Genomic DNA, 25823 nt, shown 5'->3' with positions numbered 1-25823 from the left:
GAACGCTATCCACCCCACCTCACCTTCTGCGACTGTTTTTCCTCTCGCAGCCGTATCCTTCATCTGGTGATAAAATTCCCCCTCTCGTTAAATTCTTCAAACATTGTAAATTCGAAAAGGAAAACCGAATTGTCTTCCTCTTCTGAACGCAGCAATCATACAAGACTCTAATATATCTGCACTCCTCCTGACCTTCCCCCATTCCTTCCTTTTCCAGTTTCCATTTATACATTCCACTTCCCAGCCAAAAATCAAATTTCTACTCGTACACATGGTAACACATTTGTCTGTACTGCCCTAGTGCCCTTATCCCTCGTTTCTTCCCTCCTTCCTATCCACCCAGCATGTACTGTAAGCCGATATCGAGGGACCCATGGCATGTGTCATCGCCATCGTCATAATAATCGTAATCGTCATCGTCTTCCTCAACATAATCCCTGTCTCATCCCTTTTTCAGTCTCTGTATGAAGTGTCCTTCATTACTGTGGGTACTAATAGCACTAGTGAAATAGTACTAGAGTACTGGTGATAGAAGCACGTTTCCGACCAAATAGGTGGCAAAATCCATACACATTTCGAAGTGCTCTCGCGCTCTTTTCATGAAACGGTTGCTCGTTGGAGCAACATTTTTAAGATGGCCAAAAACGTAACTGTATTGACCCTGATGAACACAAGACACCGTTACTCTTCTATCACACAAGATGTCTCGCTTAGCACACTTAATAGGAATGCTTAAATACGCGATTAAAATAGAACTCCGTTTATGTTAGTTATTTTACGTCTCCAAAGAAGTTGAATTACTAATTTTTCTTTATAAGAATATTCTCTTTCGAGACTGTTGTTGCTATAAATTCCGTAAAACTTCCACAATCCTACATTCGATAAACTTGAAAATCAGCTCGCTTTCTCACTTTCTTGTCAGGCACTTGATAATTCAGACACTTAATTTCCTACGGTTTTGAAGAAACTTAAAACTAGGCGTCCGCAAACGGAGACGTGTATCTTGTGCTTTGTGTCTGCAGGTGACTAAGTGAACAACTTCTTGAGCACTCTTAATAAAAGAAGTTCGACGAATTACTTCATTAGAGTAATCCGCGAGTAAAATTACATTCCATGTAATGACCCTTTTGTTGACAAGAACTCTTAATCCCTTGGCGCCAGAGACGCTGTTCGGAGTTGAGCGGCTCTTGGGGATTTTCTCTTTAGCCGGAAAAAGGAAGGTGTGTCTACCCGCGGGCCGCTAGGGCCGCCTGTTCCTAAACTTTAGATTAGTGAGGACAACGCATCTGAAGGCATGTTTTTAATAAAGCTACTAACGCAGCGGTATAAAGGGAAGAAGCGCATGATGGTAGATATGATCACAAATAGCCCTGAAAACGATCGTTTTAGTTGTTTTCACTATAACGAACAATTATGTTCTTTGAGAACACTGCCGTGTTTATACATATATTTAGTATTGTTGTTTTTAACGTTTATCAGTTTTCTTATGATTTAGTTTCACCGTTAGTAGGTTTGGTAGTCAAAGGTTTGAGCAGAAAGAAAACAAGACTCTCAAGAAATTACACAGTGGATTTCTGTTAGTGTGTTCATAGTCAAACGAAGAGTGTGAAAGGGACAAGGGAGAATAAAATTGACCAGTGTAATGTCAATTTTGGTAAAAAAAATTTTTTTCATCGTTTGGGAATAATTAGGATATTTAAGAACAAAACTTGACAAAAAGATTTGAAAAAAGGAACGGTCAAATTTTAGCACTGAACAGCCTGGCAGCAATGCTCTGAAACGATGTCATTATACATGCCGTCACTGTGGCGACCATGCACTATTAAGAAAGAAGACGTGTTCAGAGAGCAAGATCGATTATTCAGGAAGATGACAAACCGGAAAAAGCTAGCCAGTGCTACTGAAGTGTGAAGCTGAGCAATACCCAGCTCCAACTATGCGCCATTGGGAGCTGACTAAAGAAGAAGAGCAAAACGAATGAAGTCATTACCATCCAATGGCGACACCTGGCTGGGCAACCTGTTCTTCTTCCAGGTTCAGAGCCTCTGATGATGAAGAATTAGTGGCCAGCAGAATCTCATAAATATCCCCACTCTCAGATGTTCCCAGATGCTCGCCGACATTCTCTTTATATGATCAGTTTTAGGGACAACCTCTGTTGTCTCCGTCAGCTGCTGACTTCGAGGTGGAGACTGCTGCAGAACCGGATGAAGTATCCAGTCATCTACCAAGAACTTTTTCCCTAGTAGCAGCAGGCAACTGCCTGTGCTGCGGACTGTATGCAGATGACTTGTCACCTTTGCACCACAGGGTTGTCCTCTGGGTGACTACCTCCTGCTGGTATCCACCTCTGTAGTGGGACACCTGTTCGAACCTGAGCTGGAGGCTGCCATCGAAGCTGGCTTTCCCCCAAAGCTGTCACATGCCTTCGAGGTAGGTCATGCTTGGGGCTATGGTTTGAGTACCGTCCTAGTGTGTGCTGTATTTCCAAGGAGGGCCTGTAGCCTGGACGGGGCTGTCATATCTCGGCCGTGGCATGCAGTCTCTGCCAGCTACAGTTGTTCTGCGGAGTCCCATGCGTGATGCTGCTTAGGCACGCTACTAGCCAGACACTCTGCTGACGATGGTTCACTGTTCTCTGTGACTCACTACGTCATCGCAGGGCCGACGGCCTCTCGTCCTGCAGCGGTCACACCTCTGTGCCTAGCGCGGATAAAAGTTTTATTCGACCAGGGATGTCTTACTTGCAGCCCTCTGAAGGAGGCTACGTTATTTCATGACTTTGCGTAGCCATTTGATCTGCCACGTTAGAGGTCACACCTCCGGCCTCTACACATGATATCAGAAGTATCTACTTCAAAATAAGCTGCTACCAATCATCGAGAGGACGCTCTGGCTGCGACAGCTTCGCCAGCTCTGGCCTGCGGTTACTAGTTTCGCAAGTGGGCTGTTTGTTTTTCGGGGCCGTTGTTGTGTAATTCTTTTGCACGATCATGATGGATAGGACTGATGTGCATAGTAATTTTTGGATAGGCTTTGAGAAATCAGATGAACCTGCAGACAGTTTCGGGAAAATTATAAAGAGTACTATTTGCAGCCAGTGAGTTGCCAATATAGTAAGTAACTGTGTCATGAATTATTGCGTATGCAGGCAGTTTCAACTACCTGTGACACATGTCGACGTTATGGGCATAGCGTTTAGAGGCATTTGAACCATTTGAAAGGGCCATCGATTACCAATTGAAACGTCCTGAACGATGACGATTTCGATATGTTGAGTGTAGACCGTTACTTCAAGCAAACCATCAGGGCATACACATTACACGAGAAAGAAAAGCACATAAAAGGAAGGGATATGTCAACTATCAACTATGCGTCCACCTTCGTAGTTGCGTGGTCAGTGCGGCATGCAGCTATGAGGGATATCTAGGTTAGATTCATGGTGGTGCCAGGGAAGCTTCTTAGATGCCAGGTGGTGGTACAGGATGCAGTCAGCCCCTTAAGGACAACTCAGGAGCTACTCGATCGATTAGTAGCGGTTCCAAGGTCGAGAAACCCTACAGCGAACAGGACAGTGGTGTGAAATGGCTCTGAGCACTATGGGACTCAACATCTTAGGTCATAAGTCCCCTAGAACTTAGAACTACTTAAACCTAACTAACCTAAGGACATCACACACACCACGCCCGAGGCAGGATTCGAACCTGCGACCGTAGCAGTCCCGCGGTTCCGGACTGCAGCGCCAGAACCGCACGGCCACCGCGGCCGGCAGTGGTGTGATGACCACATGCACTTCCATACGTCATCTGATGAAGCCATTGGCAGAGGATGACACGATGGTCTGACGGACCCGTTGTTCCGTCAGGGCCAGAACGCGGAACTTTACTTTACCAGGTCAACTATGCAGGCTTTGTTAATATTAATTATTGGCGACACCAGTGACGCAGCATCAAATCCCGACAGGGGATATTCCTCCGGTCTACTAGAAACCATTCAGAAATGCCAGGCACCAGCAATCGATAATGGAAGAATTCATCAATCAGCATTTGGTTGATGGCATTCTTGAGGGAAGTGATAGTATACGGGGAGCAGCGTCTCCTCTGTCACAGAAAAAGTTACACGAACATTGGTTGTACGTTTGAATGAGATGCCGATAGATAATCTGAAGTTGAGTATTTAGTATTTCACTTGGAATTTTAAAGACTGCTGGTTGATTCTCAATGGGCACCTCATTTCTGAATGTGATATCGAGCATTATTCAAAGGCTTATCAAATGTTTCTCAGTCTATTTTAGTTTTTATTTTGAACAAATCGTTTCACAAAAAGGTTTGACAGTTTTTCAATTTTTAGAATTATTTACTTTGTTCCACATACGATTGTGTTTGTGGCGGCTGTCTACCTTGAATGAAACTGACATGATGTTCTTGATCTACGTCTTCAGCAACATCTTCATCCACATACACACTCTGTAAGCCACAGTATGGTGCCTGGTGGAGTGTATCTCATACTACTAGTAGTTATTTCCTTTCCTTTTCCATTCTCAAGTAGAGCAAGGAAAAAGCCACAGTCTATACGCCTCTGTACGAGCCCTAGTTTCTGTTACCTTTTCTGCGTAGTCCTTACGTAAAATGTAGGTTGGCGACAGTAGAATCGTTCAGCAGTCAGCTTTAAATATCGATTCTCTAAATTTTCTCAACAGTGTTTTGTGAAAATAACGTCGCCTTCAAAAATGGTTCAAATGGCTCTGAGCACTATGGGACTTAACTTCGGAAGTCATCAGTCCCCTAGAACTTAGAACTACTTAAACTTAACTTAACCTAAGGACATGACACACACTCATGCCCGAGGCAGGATTCAAACCTGCGACCGTAGCAGTCACGCGGTTCCGGACTGAAGCGCCTAGAACCGCTCGGCCACAGCTGCCGGCAAAGTCGCCTTCCCTCAAGGAATTTACATTTGAGTTCCTGAAGCATCTCCGTGATAACTCTGTACTGTTCGAATCTACTGGTAACAAAACTGGCATCCCGCCTCTGAATTGCTTCGATGGCTTCCTTTAATTCGACCTGGTTGGGATCCCAAATACTCCCAATAGTAATGAAGAACGGATCTATACACGGTCTGTTCTGTATATGAGGTACACTTACCTAAGATTCTTCCAATAAACAGCAGTCGATCATTCGCCTGCCCTCTTACCGTCCTCACATGGTCGTTCCATTGAATATCGCTGTGTAACGTTACGACTAGATATTTAATCTATGTAATTGTCTGAAGCAGTACACTATTAATGTTGTTTTCGATCATTACGGGACTGTTTTTCCTACTCGTCTGCATTAACTTACTTTTTTTTTTTTTTTTTTTACATGTAGAATAAGCTGCCGTTGATTACACCAACTAACTCGTCTTGTATCTTCGTACAGTCATTCAACAATGGCACCTTCCCATACACCATAGCATCATGACCAAACGATCTAGATTGCTGTGTGTCTGACGAACACTCGCCGTCGAGGACAACATAATGGGTTCTATTACTTAAAAAGTCTTCGAGCCATTCACATATCTAGGAACCCAATCCGCATGCTCGGATCTTCGTTAACAGCCTGCAGCGGGACACCATTTCAATCGGTTTCTGGCGATCTAGAAATATGGTAACTGCCTGTTCTGCCTTCATCCACGGCTCGCAGGATATCATGTGAGAAAAGGGCAAGCTGAGTTTCACACCAGCGATGTTTTCTAAATCCGTGCTGATTTTTGGACAGAAGCTTTTCCGTCTCAACTCAGAATATGTTTCATTCAAAAATTCTGCAGCTAACCGATGTGAAGGATTTTCGTCTGTAATTTCGCAGGTACGTTTTTACCCTTGATGCATACGAGAGCCACGTGCGCTTTTTTCCAGTTTCATAAGAAAGAGTCTCTGGGCTAGGGATTCGCGATATATGCCTGGCGCCTTTTTTTCGCTTTTTCTGTTGCTTCTCTACACCAGGGACGCCTTATTCCGTTATCCTTAAGGGATTCTCTGCGACTGTCAAACGACGATACGTTAGAGCGACCCTCCTACGTGAATGATTTCTTAACTAGCGATTTTACATAAAACAATTTTTTGGGGTTCTCGGCGATATCAAATGCCAAGACATGTTACTGTAAGTTGTTGTATGCTTCGTGCATCCATCTTTTTACAGACGCAGGAATCACTACTAACTTTTGCCTGTCAACCTTTTCGTGTTCTTTTTTGAACCTGAAGTGCAACACTCTGCATTTTCCGAAATTTGTTATTTAACCACGGTGAGTCTTCTCCGTCCTTAATCCACTTACTTGGCATATATTTCTCCAGAGCGCGATTTACGATCTGTTTAAAATTTGCCTATTATTCCTCCACGTTCTTCATACTGGAACTAAATGATTTATTAACCAAGTGAGAAACTAAGAACTCTTCATCTTGCATTCTAGCACAAATACTCTCGAGGCCTTCTTGGTGGATTCCTAAAGTTTAGTAACCATCTTCGATATATCAGGATCACTAACCCTGTCTTTCTACTGACACTGTCGATAAGGTCAGGTCTTTGTGCAGCTACAAGGTCTAAAATATTTGTATTGAGTGTGGGTTCTTGAACTAGCTGCTGAAGCCACGCGTTCAAAACTTCTTCACGAAGCTATAATCGGTAGGTTGAAGTCGCCTGTAACTAATGTCGCACGCTCTGGATATTGACGCGCTACTTAGCGTAGACTTTCTATGAATTATTCTACAATGTCATGGCGGAATCGGGTGGCCAGTAAAAATATCCGATAATTAACTTGAGTTCACGTAGGCTTGTTCCTCGCGTCCAGATAACTTCACAGTAAGACTCAATTTCGACCTCGATGAGCACAATATTTTTGTCGACTGCAATGAACACTATCCCTCCCATTGCGCCTAATTTGCGTTTCCGATATACGTTCCATGCCTTGCTGAATATTTCGGAGCTTACTGCTTTGGGATTCACCCAGCTGTCTCTTCCGAGAATAATTTCAACGCGACGATTTTCCTGGAGGGCACTAAGTTCAGGAAATTTGTTATGAATACTTCAATAATTCATCGCTCATAATTTTGACGATCGGAGTGTCTTTACTTTGTACGCGGTCTGATATCGCTCTTTGCATATCGACTGGCGAGCATTCATTTGAGGACCTCAGACTACCACCTAACATCAAAAAAGGGCCAACGGGAGTGGTTCTATTCTCCATCTCACAACGCAAGTCTAGAAATCTGCAGCCAAAACCGCCAGAGAATCGACGGAGCCTTTTATTGAGACACTCTGGTCAGCTGCAAACCGAAGGACTTCGGACATCTCTGGGTACGACGCTGCAAATTGTGAGATTTGCCTGCTCTCCATAAGAGAGACCAGCAGTCTTCACCACTTCCACTAGTCGCCTGCACGGACTGAGAATGGCCTCAGAATTCAAGCAACAGACGTCACTGGCGCTTACACAAGCCACAACTTGCAGACGACTGCACCCTGCATCCTCGATAGCTGCAGGCACAGCCTCCTTCACATTTCGGATGAGGTCCCATGGCAGACATACAGAGTCCACATTAAACTTCTTTTCAGCACTGAACACTATTTCCCTAACGGACTCCATAACGCCCCTAACATCGAAGCTCCTCATAACTAAAAAGCCCTGTTCCCGTGCGCCTGCTCAGACCCTGCTGAAGGAGCAGTCACCTCTCTACTCACAATGTGAACGGGCGAGGCCAGATGGCCAGCATCCACATGGACTCTCCGCTTCGAGCGACGCAGACATATTACAACCCACCACTCCGCCTGTTGTGAGAGTGGGTTCCTAGTGCTGGGTTCGCTGCAAGGTACCTCAGCAGCAGAGCCAGTGAGTAAACCAAACGACACCAGAAGTTTCCCATGCGACATACTGCATTCACTACCAATGACCCCGAGGCAGCAGCCTTGAGATGGTTGGCTGTGGCTAAAAGCATCTTCAGCTGTTCACGAACTGCAGCTACCTTCTCCTGTGTCCTCACACAAGATGCACACCTCCTATCCATCCTATTACTGCCTACTCAAGTGTTAACTATAAAATCACACAGAGAAAGCTAAATAAGTAGCTTGCTAATGTCCTGGTGCATTAAAGGCAGCAAGTAAAGCCTCATGATTATGATATGGTAACAACTATTCCGTTTTATACAGAAAAAAGAACAGTTATGATGTTTGCCCAACTGCCATCTCTTTTACCATCTAGTCTGCTACAAGCGGGTTGCTATTTCAAAAGTGACATTGAGAGGTGAAAGAAAATCATAACTAGGTGTTACGCAGTGCTGTAGTAGTCATCACAATAGAATCATTAGAAATAATAGCGAATCAGGATCATTTCCGTAAACGATCGCCAAAACTAAAGTAAAATAGAAAGTGTGAACCTGCTACTGTGGTATCGAAAATCAATACCACCTCACAGTATCAAGGATGGTAATCGAATGGCAAGTTTCCGTCTAACACCGATAGCGGTTGCGCAGGATCTGATGGACACCGTGGTGCGTTTCTGCTGAGCCATCCCAAACAGCTCTGTACTTGGAGCGCCCTCTGCCACCGCAATAAACGATGGCTGGCGGTAGCCGCTCAGCGTACTTCCACTCGGAGCCACCTCCCCACGTGACGTTATGCAGATGCCGCCTAGTTGCGGCACAGTTCGTGCTCAGTACAGTAAGGCTCATCCCAGCTGCTACTGTATCAGCTGAACTCTTTTTCTTGCTGCAATGTTTGTAATGAGTCTTAATTCGTTTGGAGGAGTACAAGCAACGTAAATCTCGTTTTTACTGGGATATCTTGTTCACTAATCATTTCTGCTCCTGCCCAGCTTTCCTACGACGACAGGAACTGCACCACTTTGTAGCCCACCACTAATTACCACTGCACACGAAGTTGTATACAACAGGCATGACAATATTTCAACGACGATTCGGTGAATAATCGCATACAAGCAACTGCAAAAAATCGACTCTACCGGCCAAGGTAGACAGCCACACAAACAGTAAGGCGCCCCCCCCCCCCCCCTCCTCTTATGATGGTGTTACACTGAAGAAACATGTTTCAGTAAAAGCGAAACACAACAAATTTTCTCAAGGCGATGTCGTCAAGGGTCTTCCTCAGTCCTCTTTATCGTAACAGTATTCATGTGGAAGTTGCTGTAAATGACATCTGTATTCTGCTACAAGAAATCCGTAAATTATACTGCCACACAAATAGTTTCTTGAGACTTTTTTCTTCCTGCATTGAAAACCTAATGAATGAACACAGCAGGGGACCAAAAGGTAGAAATATTTTACCACCGCCCCAGCAACATTTACTTTTTAAGCGTTCGTAGAGTCTTGTCTCAATCGTGTAAATGATTTGATGCGTTTGAAAAAAGAAATTGTAAGTTCATTCTGTATCATTACAACCATTATATACCTGGTGGCTATAATTAAACTTTCCATATATCCGACAAGGGAAACTAATTACCGTACGCAGACAAAACTTGGTAGCATTAACCTCAAGGACATGCGGAAGAGAAATAATGCAGAATCAGCTCAATTGAAACACTTTTAATATGCTGCTACGGTAAATTATGCCATTACATACCGGTACCATTGCTGCTACAAAACGGGCTCAATATGGTACCCATCAGTGTCCAGAAGAGTATGAAAGCGCAAGATAGCACTCTGCACCGAAGAACGAAGCATATCCGTAGGTATGCTGACTACCTCTTTTGATATGCTGTGCTTCAGATCAGCACGTGTGTGAACGTTCCCCTGGTAAACCCTGTCCTTCAGGCAGCCCCTGAACCAGAAATCACATGGAGTGAGATCAGGTAGTCGTGCCGGCGAAGCATTTGGGAACGATCGGCTGATAATTCGATCGTTTCCAAATGTATATTGACTTATCTCTCCGCTTTCTCGCAAGGACTGAAGTTGACAAGGGCTGGTCCTGGAGAACCTTATCGACAGACGAAGCTCAGTTATCTCTGACGGATGAGGTGAACAGACAGAATTGCCGAGTATTAGGGTCTTTACCTTCAATCGCTGTGCATGAAGTTCCTCCGTTTGGTGATCGTGTCACCGTACGGTGTGGTTTCACGGCTACGTTAAGCATTGGTCTATTATTTTTTGAACAGATTGGCGCTCTTGGACCAAAGACGTGCCGTTTGACTGACCAGCGTTACTGCGATATGCTTCGCTAGCATGTCATACCCGACCTACGGGAGAGAGACCCATTGAACTCAACAGTTTTCATCCAAGATGGGGCCCCACCGCACATCGCTCGTGCATTTCGTTTGCTTCTCCGAAACACATTTGGAAACGATCGAATTATCAGCCGATCGATAGGGTGTTTTAGGACCAACCCTCGTCAACTTGTCCTTGCGAGAAAGGAGCTAAGTCAATACGTCGTTGTGCGTCGTGTGGTGCAAGCTACTGTACGATAGGGATTTTGTACGGATACCATTTGAGAATGTTTCGGAGCACCTTCCGTACATTGGACCACGGGATGTTCAACTGTCGTGACACAGCACGCGCACTGCCTGACGATCGACTGATTGACGAGGAAGGTTTGTTCCAAACGGTTCAAATGGCTCTAAGCACTATGGGACTTAACATCAGAGGTCATCAGTCCCCTAGACTTAGAACTGCTTAAACCTAACTAACCTAAGGACATCACACACAGCCGTGCCCGAGGCAGGATTCGAACCTGCGACCTCAGCAGCAGCGTGGTTCCGTAGTGAAGCGCTTACAACCGCTCGGCCACAGCGGCTGGCGAGGAAGGTTTGTGTGTAATGTATTAGCGCCACACCAGACAAGTCACCCGGTCGTAGATACCTGTGGGAAGTGCCGGCCGCGGTGGTCTCGCGGTTCTAGGCGCGCAGTCCGGAACCGTGCGACTGCTACGGTCGCAGGTTCGAATCCTGCCTCGGGCATGGATGTGTGTGATGTCCTTAGGTTAGTTAGGTTTAAGTAGTTCTAAGTTCTAGGGGACTGATGACCACAGCAGTTGAGTCCCATAGTGCTCAGAGCCATTTGAACCATTTGAACCTGTGGGAAGCCGGGGTGGGTTGCTGGCTTTCATTAAGTCAGGTGGCGCAGTGGTTAATATATTGTATTTGAAATCACAGTGATTCACATAGCCGTCCGGTCATCGAGATTTAGTTGGTCCCAAGCTTGTGTAACTCAATTAAGGTCGGTTCTTCTGTAAAGGATTCGGTCGAATTTGTTTCCCATACTTCCTAAAGCTGTTTATAGAGAAATTACTGCTATAATCCGTTCATCATCAGAATAAACCAGATGTAAATATTGTACTGTGTATTCTTCCGCGTTTGCTGGAACCTCATTGGATTTCAGTTTCATGTGGGACTGCAGCCAAGCTGTCGTAAGTACTGTCGAGTGCCGGCACGGTAGCTCAGTGTGTTCGGTCAAAAAACTGAGTTAATGGATCAACAACGAACTGAAACGGGTGTCTTTCGACGTCCGACCAGTGCAGATACAACGAACAAAAACGAACAAAATGAGTTTAAAAAAAAGTAAGATAATAAGGGTACGTTTTGCGCTGTGTGTTAAGCGCACATCGACTTAGCGATAATACGGGACAACAGATTCAAGGCGCATACCCGACCTACTGGAGAGAGACTTAGCACTGGCCGGTCAGCTGATACAGCTAGCCTGCAGTGACGTGGCCAGCTGCAGTTCACACGTAAAACGAGACGAGCAGAAAAGCAATAGAGCTTCGAATGTCATTTAATTTTTAAGCAGCATGAAATAGTACACTGCAAATCTCCCACAATACACCCGTTAGACGACTAGACGAAAACCACTACACGTTATCGTTTTTAGCTAACGTACTATTGCAACTATTGCAACTAAAAACAAGAATGATGAAAATTCCTGACTTAACCACAGGGTAATTTTTCTGCGTAAGCTGTGTGTAACGTAAGAGAGTATTCAAGGATTTCGCCGTATAGTTAAATATTGAAGCCACTGAAGGTATTACTTACAGTCAGTCGTCTGTTAATCTCTTAGCTCCTTCCTTATCCGAATCCGAGAAATACATTTCAATACTGGAAGTGTCACCTGCAACGTGGATAACGAGCCTAGCAACAAAAGAATCCACGAAGCCAGCCAGGCGCAGCATTTACCGAAAGTTTAGGGAATGTATAGTTGTTGAAACGTAGTATTTTACTTTCAATAAACAACTTATTTTATCTACTTTTACATGTTTTTGCATACGGATTACACAGTACTTTATTTGCCCGGAGTCATAGAAAAGTAAACCAAATACAACAGTTACTGAACAAGGGAAGCAAAGTCCTCGTAAGTAAAGATAAAAACTGTTAGCCAGAATTCTGTTTAAGTATGAAGCAGTAGGCAAATACTGCCACCAGCAACTGCAGCAGAGCTCCAACTCCATAACCAACTCCCAAGTCCAAGAGAACAGCAAGTCAGAGATACAATAGGACACTGAGCGAAAATAGACAGAAACATCACAGAGAGTTTGCTTGTCATTGTAGGTGTTTATGATAGGTTCTTGGTCAAGGAACTCGGCCATGCGACATGCTTGCACTAGCGCGTCGCTTTGCTGTGGTCTCGACCTCGGAGGTACGGCGACCTAGAGACTTGACAGCTGTTAAGGTAGCGTCGACTTGAGGTAACATGGTTCCATACTCTTCACGTACTATCTGATCCCGAATCATTGACAGAATAGAAAAATTTTCTGCATGTCAGACACAAATAACATACCGTGACAACTTCATGTAAAATGTAAATGATTATAATTTCAATTCTCTTTGACAGATAGAACGGCCAAATGAATTCCCTTGTGTTGTTGGTATAGTATATAAGTGCCGTAAACAGCGCCAGGTGTTGAGTGATCACTTTGAAAGACATGTACATGTCGCGTATTCATGTGAAACAGCTTTATCAGCCCCTCGCAGAGTTTCAAAGGTGCTCCATTGTGGGTATCCATTTGACCGACCGCGAGAATTACGCAATATTCAGAACATTGAGGCATTCGGATGTGACACTGGCCCGATGTTGGACTGCGTGGGAATTTGAGGGCAGGCATAAATACCGTCAAGTTTCCGGCTGAGCACGTCGGGACACAAGGCAGGATCGCCGTGTTGTCCGCCTAGCTCATAGTAACCCCTTCAGATTTGCGCCTATCATCTGAAAACATGTATTGGACTCCCTGAAACAAACTGTGTCTTCCCGCACCATTGGTCGGAGACTAGAAGCAGCCGGTTTAGGCCTCACCGTCCCTTTCGTAGGCTGCCATCAACGCTACAACACAAACAGTTGCTTTTGCAGTGGTGCCGGGAAACATTCAATGCTGATGAACGGCGTCGCATTGTGTTCAGTGATGAACTGCGATTCGGCACTATGCCCGATGACCGTCTGTGGCGTACAGTGTGGAAAAGTCCCATTCTTCTAATGTTACAGAGTAGCTCACCGATGTTAATGCTGGCGTCATGGTGTGGGGAGACTAGTGATAGAGGGACGGCACAACGGCACGTCACGTACGTCCTACATCCTGATGTGTTACTTCCCGGGCCACAGTATGGTGGTGCCATTTTTCAACAGGACAATGCTCGTCCACACATGGTACGTGTCTCTATATGTTGTGACCAGGCGAAACTACTTTCGTGCAGCCACAACTGTGGGCTCTTTGATTGCTCTGGGAGAAGACTCATCAAACTAGAACACATGAAATATTAGTTCACTTTGTTAAATTAATGATTTAAAGATTTACTAAATTTTGACACATTTCTTTGACAAAGAAGTATTGGATAATTTACAAGTGTCATGGACTAGCAAAGCATCACTAGATGCACTATTTAACAGACTGTTCTCTTGAGGTACAATTTTCAACATTAACGTGACTACAATTTCATCTGAAACTTAAACTACTCATTGTACCTATGCGACGATGTTGACTGCCGCAGCTGAGGTCTCGAACTGTGCTGAGCTCTTGCGTGCTCAACACTATTCACTGACGTGACAAAAGTCATGGAGTACGTAATAACATCGTGTCGGACCTCCTTTCGTCTGGTGTAGGGCAGCAACTCGGCGCGGCATAGACGCAGCAAGTCATTCGAAGTCCACTGCAGAAATACTGAGCCATGCTGCCCCTACAGCCGTCCATAATTGTTGAAGTATTGCCGATACAGTATTTTGTGCACCAACTCATCTCTCGATTATGTCCCATAAATGTTCGGTGGGATTCATATCGGCCTGTCTGGGTGGCCACATGACTCTCTCGAATTGTCCAGTGTGCTCTTCAAACGAAACGCGAACGGTTATGCCACGGAGACATGGCACTGTGTCATACATAAAAATTTCGTCGTTTTTGGCTGCAAATGGTCTGCATGTAGCCGAGCATAACCATTTCTAGTCAATGATCGCTTCAGTTGTACCAAAGGACCCAGTCAATTCCATTTAAACACAGCCAACACCATTAGGGAGCCACCAACACCTTGCACAGTGCCTTGTTGACAACTTAGGTCCATGACTTCGTGGGATCTGCGCCACACTCGAACCCTACCATCAGCTCTTACCAACCGAAATCGGGACCTATCACTGTTTTCCGCTTGCCGGAGTGGCCGAGCGGTTCTAGGCGCTACAGTCTGGAACCGCGAGACCGCTACGGTCGCAGGTTCGAATTCTGTCTCGAGCATGGATGTGTGTGATGTCCCTTAGGTTAGTTAGATTTAAATAGTTCTAAGTTCTAAGGGACTGATGACCTCAGAAGTCCCATAGTGCTCAGAGCCATTTGAACCACTGTTTTCCAGTATCTACGGTCCAACCGGTAGGGTCACGAACCCAGGAGTGGAACTGCGGGCGATGTCATGCTGTTAGCAACGGCACTCGCGTCGGTCGTCTACTGTCATAGCCGAAATGCCCAATTTCGCCGCGCTGTCGTAGCGGACACGTTCCTCGTACAGCCCACATTGATTTCAGCGGGTAGTTCACGCAGTTTTGCTTGTCTGTTAGCAGTGACAACTGTACACAAACGCCGCTGCTCTCGTCGGGAACTGCGTCGTCCGTGGTGAGAGGTAATGTCTGAAATGTGGTCTTCTCGGCACACTCTTGACATTGAGGATCGCTCAAAATTGAATTCCCCAATGATTCCCGAAATGGAATGTCCCTTGCCCCTAACTCCAACTACTATTCCGCGTTCAAAGTGTGTTCATTCCCGTAGTACGGCCGCAATCACGTCGGAAACCTCTTCACATGAATCACAAAAGTACAAATGACAGCCCGGCCAATGCACTGTCCTTGTATGCCTTGCGTACGCGATATTGCCGCCATCTATACAGGGTGTTACAAAAAGGTACGGCCAAACTTTCAGGAAACATTCCTCACACAAATAAAGAAAAGATGTTATGTGGACATGTGTTCGGAAACGCTTAACTTCCGTGTTAGAGCTCATTTTAGTTTCGTTCTTCCACCTACGCTCAATGGAGCACGTTATCATGATTTCATACGGGATACTCTACCTGTGCTGCTAGAACATGTGCCTTTACAAGTACGACACAACATGTGGTTCATGCACGATGGAGATCCTGCACATTTCAGTCGAAGTGTTCGTACGCTTCTCAACAACAGATTCGGTGACCGATGGATTGGTAGAGGCGGACCAATTCCATGGCCTCCACGCTCTCCTGACCTCAACCCTCTTGAATTTCATTTATGGGGGCTTTTGAAAGCTCTTGTCTACGCAACCCCGGTACCAAATGTAGAGACTCTTCGTGCTCGTATTGTAGACGGCTGTGATACAATACGCCATTCTCCAGCGCTGCATCAGCGCATCAGGGATTCCATGCGACGGAGGGTGGATGCATGTATCCTCGCTAACGGAGGACATTTTGAACATGTCCTGTAACAAAGTGTTTGAAGTCACGCTGGTACATTCTGTTGCTTTGTGTTTCCATTCCATGATTAATGTGATTTGAAGAGAAGTAATAAAATGAGCTCCAACATAGAAAGTAAGCGTTTCCGGACACATGTCCACATAACATATTTTTCATTCTTTGTGAGTGATGAATGTTTCCTGAAAGTTTGTATATGTGGATACACCCTGTATATGTGGATACTTCTATCCCATGACTTTTGTCATTACAGTGTATTACCTCAGTTTGAGGGTGATGTTGTTTCTGAGAGAAAGACGTTGTCTTATGGAGCGCTTCCTATACGTCGTTGCGGATTGCGGCGACATATGGTATCGATTCGCGTTGCCGATATTGGTGTGGCACCGTGATCTGTTGACAGTACTACGTAGTCCCGTGGCCAGCGAGATAACCAGATGTGCCTCCAATAGAACATGTTGGACCATATCAGACGTCCATTTCGTACCAGTGTCAGTATTCAGTACATCAAGGACCAGTCACAGCACTTGGTGGCTAATCCGCCTCAGCACAGGTTACAACGGCTTTGTGACATCCTTCCCAACCGACTAAATGTGTACATGCTTGCCAGCGGGGATACAACGTCATACTGACCAGTGGACACATACTGGCAAATAATTTGTAAATTTGACTCGACACTTTAATCAAAGAAATAAGACCACGTATCCTCTCAGGTCGTCAAGTTTCATTTCGTTTCCTCTTTTCCTTCTGGGTCCTTAACTATTTTTTGTTAGGCTGTGTTCGTCGTCTGTAATGGAGGGTGAGCCAAGTGCTGTGTCTGATAATGTATGAAAAACGAGTTTTCTCTTGAAGTCACTCTATTTTTTAGCAGTCTATGCTTCTCGATTATCAGCGCCATCATCATCATCAAATGATTTAAAGTCAGTTTATATTGTGGAACGTACTTGTGGCATGCATACGTGATGATTTTTGTCTGCGCCACACAGATATCACATATGTATGGCACAATTAGATTCCACAATGTAAACAAAATGAAATCCACTTAGCGTTGCGTGATTGCATGACTATCGAAACGTTTAGTGGGTTTTGAATTTGATACGTTTTATGCCTTAATTTATTATCACAACGGCTATTTGAATGTCTCTAGGTGGTTATTCAGAATATCTTAATTATGTAAGAGAGAAAAAGGTTTCAGCATCTGAATAAAATTGTTTCACCTGTTACAATTTGAATTAATCGTCTTTAGGTAAAATAAACATCATCGGCAATTACTGAATTATTGCTCCTAGCTCGATTTATCAACTTCGACTCGTACAGAAAGTGAAAGTGGCGGGGATTTATAACCGTAATGCCGAGTCTGAAAGCTAGCCGACCGTCTTCATCGCCTCGCGGACTGAGGTATTACGTATTCTGAATTCGCTAATCCCGGCTAACTACTGATAAGTTAATAGAGGTAATGAATGGGCTGCTCGTTCTACGGGGGGCTAATATAATTGAGGAGCGGAGTGGCCTCGAAGTGGCTCAGTACTGGCTGCGTTACAGACCGAACAGCGGCCCTCGTTCCAACTCCTGCACTCTATCCGCCACTCGGCCATAACCTCATAAATGCCGGATTAGTGGCGTTCCGCGCTGCAAAACGTGCGGAGATCAACGGCAGCAATTGCTTCGCTATAATATCTGGCGTGTTTCCGCTTTAATCGAAGCGATTTAGTGTAGTTCAATTTCGTAATCTGTGTGTTCCATTAATAATGTTCACAATAGATCGATCTGATGTATAACGTTTTATTTGTTGTATAATTAGATTACGCATTCTCTGTAAAATTATAAACGCATTCTCAACATTTCCACGATAGGCTTTTACAGTAATCTTAATCTACATTTAAATTTAGTAAGACGTTTTACATAGAGCTTCATCTATGGGTAGAAGTAAGGTAAAGCGGACCACATGATGGGAGGGGACTGATGCCACACTTCCAAGTAATATCTAGTAGACGTTGATGTGCGCGACGCCCATTGTTGTAACCGCTGGTGAAATCAGTTTATTCACAAGTTTTTGTACTTAAGGAGTGAAAAACAGAAGATAAATTTAAGAAATTAGAATTTCGAGACCAAGTTAAGTCATGGAAATTTTTCACGATTCCTTTATAATGGTAAATACTAGCAGATAGGGGCCTGGTAGCTTATAATTCGTATTTAGATTGTGCAATAGCAACACTGTGTGTTATGTGGATCGAGTAATGGCTTCTTTCGCTAGCATCTTTGTTGAAAATGGGGATGCGGCATCATTCTGTATGACAATGGACGGATGACCCACCCTTACTGAGGACAGATGCCGCGATGCTTACAACGCTTGCGGGAGCTCATACGATTTTTGTTTATAGAAAAATGCCTAGAAAACGCATTAGGACAACATACGGGAGAAAATGGACTGCAGAAGCTCTAATAGAGGCCGTGACACTAGTCAGAGAAGAAGGTAATGCTAGGATAGCAGCTTGAATGAAAAATATATCAGAACGAACATTAAGGAGAAGACTTGCTACAGAGCGAGGTGGCGCAGTGGTTAGACACTGGACTCGCATTCGGGAGGACGACGGTTCAATCCCGCGTCGGGCAATCCTGATTTAGGTTTTCCGTGATTTTCCTAAATCACTCCAGGCAAATGCCGGGATGGTTCCTCTGAAAGGGCACGGCCGACTTCCTTCCCCATCCTTCCCTAATCCGATGAGACCGATGACCACGCTGTCTGGTCTCCTTCCCCAAACAACCAAACCAAACCAAGACTTGCTACACGCAGTTTCAAGGAAACAGGGTGTGGACAATCATCACACTTGGGTGAAGATGGAGAAAGGAAATTAGTTGCCCATGTGAATAAATTGCAATCATGTGGCTTTGCTCCCAAACCTCAGGCAAATAGCTTTCAATTTAGATGATCAGACGGCATTGAAAAATAAATTCAATCAATAAAAGAAACGTGTAGGGAAAGATTCGCTTCTCTAATTTTTAGAACCCAATGCTGACTTAACCATCAGAAAAGCACAAACGCTTTCTGTTGCCAGGGGCGATTCGAATGAACAGAGACGAAGTCAGTTCTTACTTTGATCTATTGACAAAAAAGTTGACAGAGAACCGGCTTTTGGACAGATGTTCATGCCTCTCATATGAATTCTGTTACCTTATTGGATCTAGCTCCTGAAAACGAAGTGTCGGTGGTTTGTTTGCATAGTGATACAACACACTTTTTGCAGCCACTGGACCAATTGGTTTTCAAGCCGCTAAAATCTTGTCATCTCATAGAATCAGGTATACTGCCGGTGCTCTGCGTCTTCCCAACACATTATTTCGACGTCGTAACTCGGCGTTTACGACGAAAAATAAAATCATTTTCCACACAGAGTCGTTTACTGCCAGGCAAACAATTTTTATCTTTTAAACGCAGAATACTGAGTGGACTAGCCGCAATAGTTTACTCACGTTAATGTCTTACATTAATGTGTAAACATTCAGCTCACTTGGAAACAGTCGTGCAGACGGCAGATGTATGAGTGGATGGTTTAGAGGATTACCCATACTTTTTAATCCAACAACTGAACTACTTCCCATACCGATAACCCATTCATTATCCAGGTTCAGAAACACAGGGAACATTGACCCTTACCATTCACGTCACCCATACAAAGACATAAGATGACTAACACTGTGATTGGCTCCACCATATCTATCAGTCTCTGCGCGATACATGAAACTGAAACCTAAGCCAAGGAAAACGTAATACATTTTCAGTGTCACTCAAATTGTGAATGAGATTATGTGTGTGTGTGTGTGTGTGTGTGTGTGTGTGTGTGTGTGTGTGTGTGTACTGATCACGCATACTAAGCGTGCCCGCATATCGTTGACTTCGCTGAAGTTAATCTTCACTGACTGGAGATCAGTACAGCTTTTGTCGCTGCAGTATTATGGGAGTAATGAAAGAGTAGTATTATTTGCAGGAGCAGTGTTTATGGACTACTCAGGCGCAGCTGCACAGCTGGGAGCGAGGAAATTAAGAGCCCCCTGCCGACTCAGCAAAGTCACGCCGATCGAAACATTCTGCTTTCAAGCTCGACGAGGCTCATTCTCCACCCGTTTTAGATTAACGACCTGGCTAAAAAAAGTCCAACAACGAAACGTAACACTATGACAGGACATCCCTCCTCCAACCTTATATCAGAGGACGTACTCTATGATGCATATGTTCCAGATATTAAAATTACGTGTTTTTTTCTGCACATTTCCTATATATCGCTCACTGATATAGACGGTAATCTTCCTAAAATTTGCGAGGTAGATACTGTTTCTATTGATATGTAGAAACACTTTCGCTTATAACGTAAGTAAACTTTGAGTTCCCGGAACAAAACGAAGTCCGACGATAATACAGGAGTAAAAGGTACTCTGGGAAGACCGTGCCACGTGACGCAGTGATACGGGCACAAAGCATATCAGAAAGCCGGCGGTGGCCAGTTGGTGGCATTGATCATACACTCCTGGAAATTGAAATAAGAACACCGTGAATTCATTGTCCCAGGAAGGGGAAACTTTATTGACACATTCCTGGGGTCAGATACATCACATGATCACACTGACAGAACCACAGGCACATAGACACAGGCAACAGAGCATGCACAATGTCGGCACTAGTACAGTGTATATCCACCTTTCGCAGCAATGCAGGCTGCTATTCTCCCATGGAGACGATCGTAGAGATGCTGGATGTAGTCCTGTGGAACGGCTTGCCATGCCATTTCCACCTGGCGCCTCAGTTGGACCAGCGTTCGTGCTGGACGTGCAGACCGCGTGAGACGACGCTTCATCCAGTCCCAAACATGCTCAATGGGGGACAGATCCGGAGATCTTGCTGGCCAGGGTAGTTGACTTACACCTTCTAGAGCACGTTGGGTGGCACGGGATACATGCGGACGTACATTGTCCTGTTGGAATAGCAAGTTCCCTTGCCGGTCTAGGAATGGTAGAACGATGGGTTTGATGACGGTTTGGATGTACCGTGCACTATTCAGTGTCCCCTCGACGATCACCAGTGGTGTACGGCCAGTGTAGGAGATCGCTCCCCACACCATGATGCCGGGTGTTGGCCCTGTGTGCCTCGGTCGTATGCAGTCCTGATTGTGGCGCTCACCTGCACGGCGCCAAACACGCATACGACCATCATTGGCACCAAGGCAGAAGCGACTCTCATCGCTGAAGACGACACGTCTCCATTCGTCCCTCCATTCACGCCTGTCGCGACACCACTGGAGGCGGGCTGCACGATGTTGGGGCCTGAGCGGAAGACGGCCTAACGGTGTGCGGGACCGTAGCCCAGCTTCATGGAGACGGTTGCGAATGGTCCTCGCCGATACCCCAGGAGCAACAGTGTCCCTAATTTGCTGGGAAGTGGCGGTGCGGTCCCCTACAGCACTGCGTAGGATCCTACGGTCTTGGCGTGCATCCGTGCGTCGCTGCGGTCCGGTCCCAGGTCGACGGGCACGTGCACCTTCCGCCGACCACTGGCGACAACATCGATGTACTGTGGAGACCTCACGCCCCACGTGTTGAGCAATTCGGCGGTACGTCCACCCGGCCTCCCGCATGCCCACTATACGCCCTCGCTCAAAGTCCTTCAACTGCACATACGGTTCACGTCCACGCTGCCGCGGCATGCTACCAGTGTTAAAGACTGCGATGGAGCTCCGTATGCCACGGCAAACTGGCTGACACTGACGGCGGCGGTGCACAAATGCTGCGCAGCTAGCGCCATTCGACGGCCAACACCGCGGTTCCTGTTGTGTCCGCTATGCCGTGCGTGTGATCATTGCTTGTACAGCCCTCTCGCAGTATCTGGAGCAAGTATGGTGGGTCTGACACACCGGTGTCAATGTGTTCTTTTTTCCATTTCCAGGAGTGTATGTAGTGCCCTTCCGCCCGTTAGGTATAGAACATCGGTGTAGGATGATTCACTTGCATCACCATATAGCACGCTCAACGGCTGACCGTGCTATGGGAAAGGTCTTCCAGCGTACTCAGTTCAGCACATTCCACTATCTGTACTTCTATGACTTTCAAGACCTCCGATATCCTGTATATTCTGATCCTTTCTAGAAAATCTCCGTAGGATTTTGGTGTAGACAGCGAAATGACTTTTTTAAGAGAAATAATCACAGTTAGTACGGATATTGCAGTTGACCCCTGAACAATATGAGTAGCGAAACAATTTTATTACATTCCGATTACACGTAACATCACACAAATTCAAAATTTTTAGATTCAAGTAAGATATAGAGATTACACTTAGGAGAAATTTAAAATTGGATCGTCATTTAGAAAATGTTGTGGAGAACGCGAACCAAAGACTACGTTTTATTCGTAGAACACTTCCAAGGTGCAAAAAATCTGATAAAGAGGTTGCATTTTCGTTTATTGCTGAGCGTTTTGGGATCCTTACCAGACAGAAATGACAAACGAAATCGAAAAGATTCTGAGAAGAGAGTATCATTTTGTATTATCACGAAACAGGGGAGAGAGTGTCACGGATATAATGAGTGGGTTGAAATGTCAACCACTGAAACAAAGTCGTTTTGTGCTGCTGCGAGATCTTCTCACGAAATTTCATTCAGGAACGTTCTCCTTCAAATGTCAAAATATTGTTTGACTTGCACCTAGACATGGAGAATTTACCGTCACGATAAAATATATGAAACCAGAACTCGCATGGAAAGATTTAGATGTTCGTTATTCCTAAGTGCTAACGGACAGTGTAATGGTGGAAAAATATTCTGGAAGTGGTTTCTTGCACCCTCTGTCAGTCAACTAAGTGTGAATTACAAAGTAATCATATAGATGTACGTAGAATCGATCTCACTGAGACGTGGAAACAGCAACTGTTTATCATCAGGTCCTATCCTCATTTCAGCTGTATCAGAACTTCTGACCGTTGCTTTTGAAGTTGACTGATTTTGTTGCCAATCAATTTACGGAGGATTTGGAAGTTTTTGTACCTGATAATGATTTTACATAACTAAATTTATGCTATCCCACAAACTTCAGTTACTCGTCTTTCTTGAAACAAATGTTGTAGCCCTTCTTTGTGGATAAATAGCAAATGAATTACGAAGAGCTTGGTAAATATTCTTCGTGTTTATGATCCTCTCTCTCTTTTTATATTTCTTCTTTTAGTTTTTTTTACTTATTTCTATTCACAAATCAAGAGCAATACAATTCAACAAGTAAATACTGTATCATATTTGAAACATACAAAATGGATGTAGCACTTGAATGTATGGAGTATCTCTGTACAGCACATAATTGATGCTGTTAATGATGCGATATATAAAGCGATAACTGATGTTATTAATGTTGGTATTTCATAGCTCCGTAGGAACTGAATATCATTTTTGTACCAAGATTCTTCTATGGCAACAACGGCCCAGTGTAAAAGAGTGCGATCAATAACATTCTGCACCAGAGATCCCAGACTGCTGTTTGCCGTTCCTGATATGCGTTTACGAGGTGAACGAAACATGTATGGTCAAAGAGTGTCACTATTTAAAATGAAATCATTACTTATTCTGCCAGCCGCTGTGGCCGAGAGGTTCTAGGCGCTTCAGCCTGGAACCGCACGACCGCTACGGTCGCAGGTTCGAATCCTGCCTCGGGCATGGATGTGCGTGATGTTCTTAGGTTGGTTAGGTTTAAGTAGTTCTAAGTCTTGGGGACCGATGACCTCAGATGTCAAGTCTCATAGTGCTCAAAGCCATTGCTTATTCTACTTGCGTCAGGAGAAAGGTCAGCATCAGGAACTTCTTATCAATAGTTAAATGGTTCAAATCGCTCTGAGCACTATGGGACTTAACTGCTGAGGTCATCAGTCCCCTAGAACTTAGAACTACTTAAAACTAACTAACCTAAGGACATCACACACATCCATGCCCAAGGCAGGATTCGACCCTGCGACCGTAGCGGTCGCGCAGCTCCAGACTGTAGCGCCTAGAACCGCTCGGCCACCCCGGCCGGCTATCAATAGTTAGCCGCGGTCTTTGTTCCAGCTGGAAATAAGGGGAAGGAGATTGTAATTTAACGTTTCGTCAACGATTAGGCAGTCATAGAAGGAGCAAAACTTCGGACGGGGAAGAGGGTGGCAGGAAATCAGGTGTGTCCTTTCAAAGGAATCATCCCGATATTAGGATTAAGCAGTTTAGGAACTAACGGAAAACATAAATCTGGGTGTGGCCAGACTGGTATTTGAATAATCGTCTTCCTGAATACGAGCCACTTAACAAGTGAGCCAATTCGCTCGCTGCCATTACACTATCTGTCCGATAGCATCCAGATACCCTTATGGAACGCAGAATTGACCATGAAACGTCAGAAGAGACGGATCTGCCATCATATGAAGAGAGTATTGTGTTGTCAGTAGAGAAGCAGCAACAGAAGATAGGGTCAGTCAGGAGAGCTCAGTGACCTCCAAAGTGGATTAGTCATTGGCTGTCACCTGAGAAACAGGTATAGCCATTCATACTACTAAGGGTGCATCCCTTTTGCATTTTTCACACAGATAATATATGTTTATTTCATGGTACCTGGCATGGCCCATATAACCACACACAAACTGAAAAGTTATATAGCACAACTGAATCAAAAATGTATTAACAACGTTCTAAATGTTCAAACCTAGTAGCTAGACACTTTCTTCTCATGAGTATATTTTGATATTATGTGATCGGAGTTTAGCTATGAGTCAAACTACCAAAGAGAGTAAAATAATTCGGTGAAAGGATAAATGTAAATTGACATTAAAGTCTACTTTTACGAAGCTTAACGCAGTGACATATGCATTTAATTGTTATAATATCCATCAAATTCAGAAGTAAACATAGTTAATAGTAATTAATAACTATTAAAACGTATTTTACAATGCGTAAAAAACGAAAAATGCGAAATGCCTTCTGTAACTGATCAATAATTGCAGTTCTCAGAGAATATTAATTTTTGCAGATGTTTCATGATCGTGGCAGGCATATGGTTTACTCTTTGCCTGTGACTATCTTCTAGTAGCCAGCCGGTGTGGCCGAGCGGTTCTAGGCGCTTCAGTCTGGAGCCGCGTGGCCGCTATGGTCGCAGGTTCGAATCCTGCCTCGGGCATGGATGTGTGTGATGTCCTTAGGTTAGTTAGGTTTAAGTAGTTCTAAGTTCTAGGGGACTGATGACCTCAGATGTTTAGTCCCATAGTGCTCAGAGCCATTTGAACCATTTTTTTTTCTAGTAGTTGAGGTCACAATTGGAGAATCATGGGTAATATTGTACGTGCTATTGAGCAGATCAGTACCAAGTTCCTTTGAAAATGACAGATCTATTCAATTGCATTGTCTATAATTTGATGGCAAGTAGACGTAGTGGCCGCTGTGACCACGGAAAAATATTATGGGAGATAGATTTTTTGCATGTGATATCGCCTCAAAAACAGCGAAGAACTCAGATGTTAGCACAGTAGTTTCTGCGTGTATCAATAAGAATAGGCCATGTCCGAGTAAGTAATCGAAGTATGCGCTTTCCCCAGAGAAGTTTGGTATTTTATAAACGTCTGTGGTCACTATGCGCAAGCCTTCGTAAATTCGTAGTATTTAGGCAGGGTTACGACACTAAAATCATTCAAGGACACTTTCTGTTTACTGACTTGGCGAACACACGCTGATTAATCAACACAAGGTGAGATTTTACTTACATTGCATCACTTTCTTTCCAGAACAGATAAAACTGACTTTGGACTGAACGCAATAAATAAGTGTGCTCATCATTTCAGCCTACAGAGACGCCGTCATATTAACTGCGTAAAACCCATCCAGTGTAATATTAACCTCCTTCCAGTTTCATTAAAACGTATTGCAATGAATATGTTCTGAAATATATTAAAAAGCGAATAC

This window comes from Schistocerca serialis, chromosome 3, assembly GCF_023864345.2.
Source record: "Schistocerca serialis cubense isolate TAMUIC-IGC-003099 chromosome 3, iqSchSeri2.2, whole genome shotgun sequence".
Lineage (NCBI taxonomy): Eukaryota > Metazoa > Arthropoda > Insecta > Orthoptera > Acrididae > Schistocerca > Schistocerca serialis.
Note: the sequence above shows the minus strand (reverse complement) of the source record.